The sequence below is a fragment of the Panthera onca genome, chromosome F1, assembly GCF_046562875.1.
Source record: "Panthera onca isolate mPanOnc1 chromosome F1, mPanOnc1 haplotype 2, whole genome shotgun sequence".
NCBI classification, from domain to species: domain Eukaryota; kingdom Metazoa; phylum Chordata; class Mammalia; order Carnivora; family Felidae; genus Panthera; species Panthera onca.
In genome coordinates this window covers 3,548,155-3,554,414 of record NC_138355.1, presented here as the reverse complement: position 1 = coordinate 3,554,414, position 6,260 = coordinate 3,548,155, and the positions used below count along the sequence as shown (strand labels likewise).

General features: G+C 47.8%; 1 protein-coding gene across 12 annotated transcripts in view; it reads right to left on the bottom strand.

Annotated features, from left to right (window-relative positions):
* The window catches only part of DISP1 (dispatched RND transporter family member 1), a 185,870-nt gene that overhangs the window by 23,113 nt on the left and 156,497 nt on the right, over positions 1 to 6,260 (bottom strand). The gene's annotated exons all lie outside the window — the stretch shown is intronic.

Genomic DNA, 6,260 nt, shown 5'->3' with positions numbered 1-6,260 from the left:
TCGGGTACCGGTAACGAGCCGTAAGCCGTCCCCGCACCTGACCCCTGAGAACAGGCGCAGCCGCGAGAGCCTGGGCTCCAGGATCCCGTGGCCAGCGAACCGTGCTGTGTGCACAGCCCTCGGTCAAGGGCACAACGTTCCCACAAGGGAGGCCAACGGGTGCAGAGCATGGTGATCACCATAATGGGGTTGAGGCGGAGAGGCAAGGGGTTTTTAAAAAAGGGAACAGAAAAAAAAGTATGAGAGAAAAGTTAACAAGAAACAGAAGAAAATGTGGAGAGGCTACACATGGTGTTTCCTTGTTTCCCTCACCTTTTAGCTCTCTTAGTAATGTCTGAGGAGAGAGTGGGAGGCCGTAGGGAGGGGGAAACGAGCAGGAACCGTGAACGGTAGAACCTGCAGTGTGCACGTGATGCTGTGGTCACACGAGCGGAGCCGCCGTCGTCACCACTCGTCACTGTGACAGCACCGCTGGCCGTGCTCCCCGTGCTATGACTGTCCTCCCCGGACCCCCTCTCCCTGCACCCCTCCCCTCCAGCAACCACGTGTGTTCTCTGGGTCGATGGATCGGTTTCTGCCCTGTTTCTGCCTTTGTTTGTTGTGTTTTAGAGTCCACAAAACCATACGGTATTTGTCTTTCTCTGATTTATTTCACTGAGCATTATACCCTCTGGTCCATCGACGTTGTTGTAAATGGCAGGCTCTCACCCTTATTATGGCCGAGTGATATTCTAGTGTGCACGTGCACGTTTCTACATACCACATCTTTCTTCAAATTATTTTTTTTTAAACTGCAGTATTTTCTTTATTTAAATAATCTACACGCCCAATGTGGGGCCTGAATACACGACCCTGAGATCAAGAGTCGCATGTTTGGGGCACCCGGCGAGGCTCGGTTGGAAGAACATGTGACTTTTGATCTCGGGGTTGTGACTTCAAGCCCCACGTTCAGTGTAGAGACTACTTAAAAATTAAAAAAATCTTTAAAAAAAAAAAAAAAGGCACGTGCTCTACTGACTGAGCCAGCCAGGTGCCCCATTACCACTTCTTCATCCATTCGTCTGTCAGCGGTCACTCGGGCTGCTTCCAGACCCTGGCTACTGTAGATGACGCTGCCATAAACACAGGGGTCCACACATCCCTTCAAATTAGTGTTTTCATTTGCTTTGGGTAAATACCCAGTAGTGTGATTACTACTAGGGTAGTTCTATTTTTAACTTTTTGAGGAACCTCCATACTGTTTTCCACAGTGGCCGCACCAGTCTGCATTCCCACCAACCCTGCACGAGGGTTCCTTTCTCCCTGCATCCTTGCCAACACCTGTGGTTTCTTGTGTTGTTTCTGGCCATCCTGACAGGTGTGAGGTGGTATCTCATGGCGGTTTTGATCTGTATTTCCCTGAGCATCTTTTCATGTGTCTGTTGGCCCTCTGGATGTTCTTCATGTATTTTGGACACGAACCCTTTATCAGAGGCCACATTTGTGAATATCTTCTCCCATTCAGTAAGTTGCCTTGTCATTCTGTTGACAGTTTCCTTCACTGTGCAAATGCTTTTTTATGGGGAGGGGCAGCAAAAAAAAAAAAAAAAAAAAGGCTTGTTATTTTGGTGTAATCCTAATAGTTTATTTTTGCTTTTGTATCCCTTGCCTCGGGGGACGTATCTAGAAAAGTGTTGCTAAGGCAGATGTCAGAGAGTTTCCTGCTCATGTGTTCTTTCGGGATGTTTATGGTTTCAAGTCTCACTTTTAGGTCTTTAATTCATTTTGAGTCTATTTTTGCATACGGTGTAAGACAGTGGTTTCATTCTCATGTCGCTGTCCAGTTTTCCCAACATGATTTGTCGAAGAGACTCTTTCCCGTTGTATACTCTCGCCTCCTCTGTTGGAAATAGACCCTACAAGCCTGGGTTTATTTCTGGGCTTTCCATTCTGTTCCACTCCTTTTTTTTTTTTTTTTTTTTTAACTGAGGTAAAACTGACATAATATTATGTTAATTTCAGGAGCGCAACCTAATGATTCCATATTTGTATACATGAAAAATGACCACCAGAAATCTGGTTAACATTTATATAGCTTTGCACATTTCTGAACAATTAAAACCCTTGAAGGAAATATACTTTCTGCTTCATGACAATAACCAAATGTCAGTAAGAAAGTGCCCTTTAAAGTAGCACATTTTGTCTCAATAGTCCCACTGGATTGTGCCTTTTTGTAAAAGGGCAGTGTGCAAATAACACCTTTTCAGTTCAGCGCTGAACTTTCATGGACCAGAGCTGACGTGTAAGGTCTGTGCCACGGGGTAACACCCACAGCTGCCTGGGTGATGGATGTCCTGAAGGCTCAGTGGACGTGACCAAGTGCACGTCCGTCCCACGCACCCTGGGACTACACACAAGTACAAAATACACCAGGCGGGCGGCGAAAGGGCCGGCGGAGGAGGACTAACATTACAGAGCATCTAACAAACAGCAAGCACTTTGTAAATGTTAAAGAGGATATGTAGCATATTTTTCCCTTTTTTTAAAAAAATATCATTCTCATATTGGCTAACATACAGTGTGCTCTTGGTTTTGGGGTAGATTCCCATCGTTCATTGTTTCCATACAACACCCAGTGTTCACCCCAACAGGTGCCCTCCTCAATGCCCATCACCCACTTTCCCCTCCGCCACCCCCCATCCACCCTCAGTTTGTTCTCAGTATTTAAGAGGCTCTTGTGGTTTGCCTCCCTCCCTCTCCGTTTGTAACTATTTTTTCCCCTTCCCCTCCCCCATGGTCTACTGTTACTCAAGTTCCACATGAGTGAAATCATATGATTATCTGTCCTTCTCTGCCTTATTTCACTCAGCATAATACCCTCCAGTTCTATCCACGTTGCTGCAAATGGCAGGATTTCATTCTTCCTCGTTGCCAAGTAGTATTCCGTTGTATATATAAACCACATCTTCTGTATCCATTTGTCAGGTGATGGACATTTAGGCTCTTTCCATAGTTTGGCTGTTGTTGAAAGTGCCGCTATAAACATTGGGGTACAAGTGCCCCTATGCATCAGCACTCCTGTATCCCTTGGGTAAATTCCTAGCAGTGCTGTTGCTGGGTCGTAGGGTAGTTTTATTTTTAATTTTTTGAGGAACCTCCACACTTTTCCGGGGCGTATTTTATTTATTTATTAAAAAAAATTTTTTTTAATGTTTATTCATTTTTGAGACAGAGAGAGACAGAGCATGAACAGGGGAGGGTCAGAGAGAGGGAGACACAGAATCTGAAACAGGCTCCAGGCTCTGAGCTGTCAGCACAGAGCCCGACGCGGGGCTCGAACTCACGGACCACGAGATCATGACCTGAACCGAAGTCGGCCACTCAACTGACTGAGCCACCCAGGCGCCCCTTCCGGGGCGTATTTTAAATAAATACTTGAGGATGAGGAAATTGTCTACAGCAAAGTAGGGAACCTGGTGGCAGAAAGATGTGAAGGAAATCTGGGACCGGAGATCGTCAGCTGGTGACCCTGGACAAGACCTTCCATTTCCCAGCATTTGCGAGAAACGAGAAAGAGCCACAGACGAGCTGGCAGGGTGGCAGGTTTCTGCAAACCGGGGAGCACTTGCCCAAAACAAGAACGGCACCCCCACCACTCACTCCCCGTTCATCTGCAGATGCAGTCAAACCTCATTTAAGAAGGCTATCAGGAGACAAGGGCCCTATAATTCACAAGCGCTGCAAACCTTCCCGGGTCCCTTCAGAAGAGGCAAATGGCACTACCAGCTGAATATAATAAAAATAAATGGCATCACGCATGTAGGCCTAGGTAGAATGAGAGACTGTTAGGAACCCTGAACATTATCTCATTTAATCTTTGTTTTTACGAAACAGAGAGGAAGGTCCAGGATCACAGAGCAAGTCAATGGAGAGGTCTCAAAGGCACATTTGCCGACTTGATCCTGCGTTTTCTGGCCACGATCGGGAGGGGTGGGTGTTGGTGCCACGAGATCCTGCTTGTAAACAGAAAGGAGGCGGAGTGGGAAGGCCTCATTTCAGAGCAAGAGAGCACAGGCCAGGATGCTTACGGAGGGGTGGTCTGCAGCGAGCTGACGGCAGCTGACGTGCGCACCTGCTAACAGAAGGTTGGGTAGACGCTGGTGCCCCATAGGTGCAACCCCGTGCAGGGAGTGCACACACATGCACACACACTGATACAGGAAGAACACCCAGGCAAACCAAGTGAGGACTTTCACAACAATTCACACTGTACTTATAGGAAAAACTAAATGCAAAATGTGTAAATGTGTTTTAAAAATGTGGAGGGGAACATGGCAAATCGATAGCCCTGTTTACTGCGGGGGAAAGAATCAAGGATGCGTTTTACTTTGTATTTTTGAATGCGTGAGAACGTATTCATGAATTAGCTGTATAATTAAAAAGAAGTGAAAGAATTTTTATAAAGGGAAATTGCATATGTACTCATGTAGGTACGTGTGACTCAAGTCAAGAAATTGAAAATTTCTCTCACTGATACAGAATCCTATCAACTAGATAAAAAGAAGTAACACTATCCACAGATCACCATTTTTATTTTATTTATTGAAAAAAAATTTTCTTTGCAGTTATTTATTTCTGAGAGACAGAGAGGGACAGAGCACAAGTGGGGGAGGGGCAGAGAGAGAGAGAGAGGGAGACCCAGAATCCGAAGCAGGCTCCAGGCTCCAAACCGTCAGCACAGAGCCCGACGTGGGGCTCAAACCCAAACCACGAGATCATGACCTGAGCCAAAGTGGGATGCTTAACCGACCGAGCCACCCAGGTGCCACTCTTTTTAAAGAACAAAATCCATTTCATCCAAAATCTATAGTTAATTCTGCTTGATTCAAATATTTACTGCACAGTTTAAGTGACTACAAGCAATTTCACCATCATTTTTGGAGTTGCTAGCTCTGGGCTCCTGACCAGGGATCAGGTTCAGGAGGCCTCGGAGCAGGACCTGTGGAGGGAGAGCCAGGGCCACTGCTCTGGGCAGTGTGCCAGGAAACTGTGACCCCCCCTCCCTGCCAGACAAAAATGATTAGAGAATAATACAAGAAAATAATCAGAACTTCAAGGCGCAGTGCAAACATTAAGTGGTCAGGGGACAGGGAGCGGATGTGAGGAGATGGTAATCCTAAGATTAGTGCTGAACTTGACATGAGAAGCAGAGCTCGAGCGAGGTCTGGGGGGCAGGCAGGGTTCAGACAGACAGAGGCAGAGGGAGAGGAAACACACATCATACAAGACACCTTCCCGAGCAGACTAAGCAATGTCCCCAGAACAGGGGCTGCAGCATGGGGAAGCAGGATGTGGTAAAACGCAACCTCTATCCCAGGACACAGGATGTAGTAGGTGCAACCTCTGTTCCAGGACATGGGATGTGGTAGGAGCAAACTGTATCCTAGGACATGGGACATGGTAAATACAAACTCTATCCCAGGACACAGGACATGGTAGGTGCAACCTCTATCCCAGGACACGGGATGAATAGGGTGCAAACTCTATCCCAGGACACGGGACGTGGTAGGTGCAACCTCTATCCCAGGACACGGGATGAATAGGGTGCAAACTCTATCCCAGGACACGGGACGTGGTAGGTGCAACCTCTATCCCAGGACACGGGACTTGGTAGGTGCAACCTCTATCCCAGGACACGGGATGAATAGGGTGCAAACTCTATCCCAGGACACAGGACGTGGTAGGTGCAACCTCTATCCCAGGACATGGGATGCAGTAGGGTGCAAACTCTATCCCAGGACACGGGACGTGGTAGGTGCAACCTCTATCCCAGGACACAGGACTTGGTAGGTGCAACCTCTATCCCAGGACACGGGACGCGGTAGGGTGCAAACTATCCCAGGACACGGGATGTGGTAGGTGCAACCTCTATCCCAGGACACGGGACGTGGTAGATACAAACTCTATCCCAGGACACAGGATGTGGTAGGTGCAACCTCTATCCCAGGACACGGGACGCGGTAGGGTGCAAACTATCCCAGGACACGGGATGTGGTAGGTGCAACCTCTATCCCAGGACACGGGACGTGGTAGATACAAACTCTATCCCAGGACACAGGATGTGGTAGGTGCAACCTCTATCCCAGGACACGGGACGCGGTAGGGTGCAAACTATCCCAGGACACGGGATGTGGTAGGTGCAACCTCTATCCCAGGACACGGGACGTGGTAGATACAAACTCTATCCCAGGACACAGGATGTGGTAGGTGCAACCTCTATC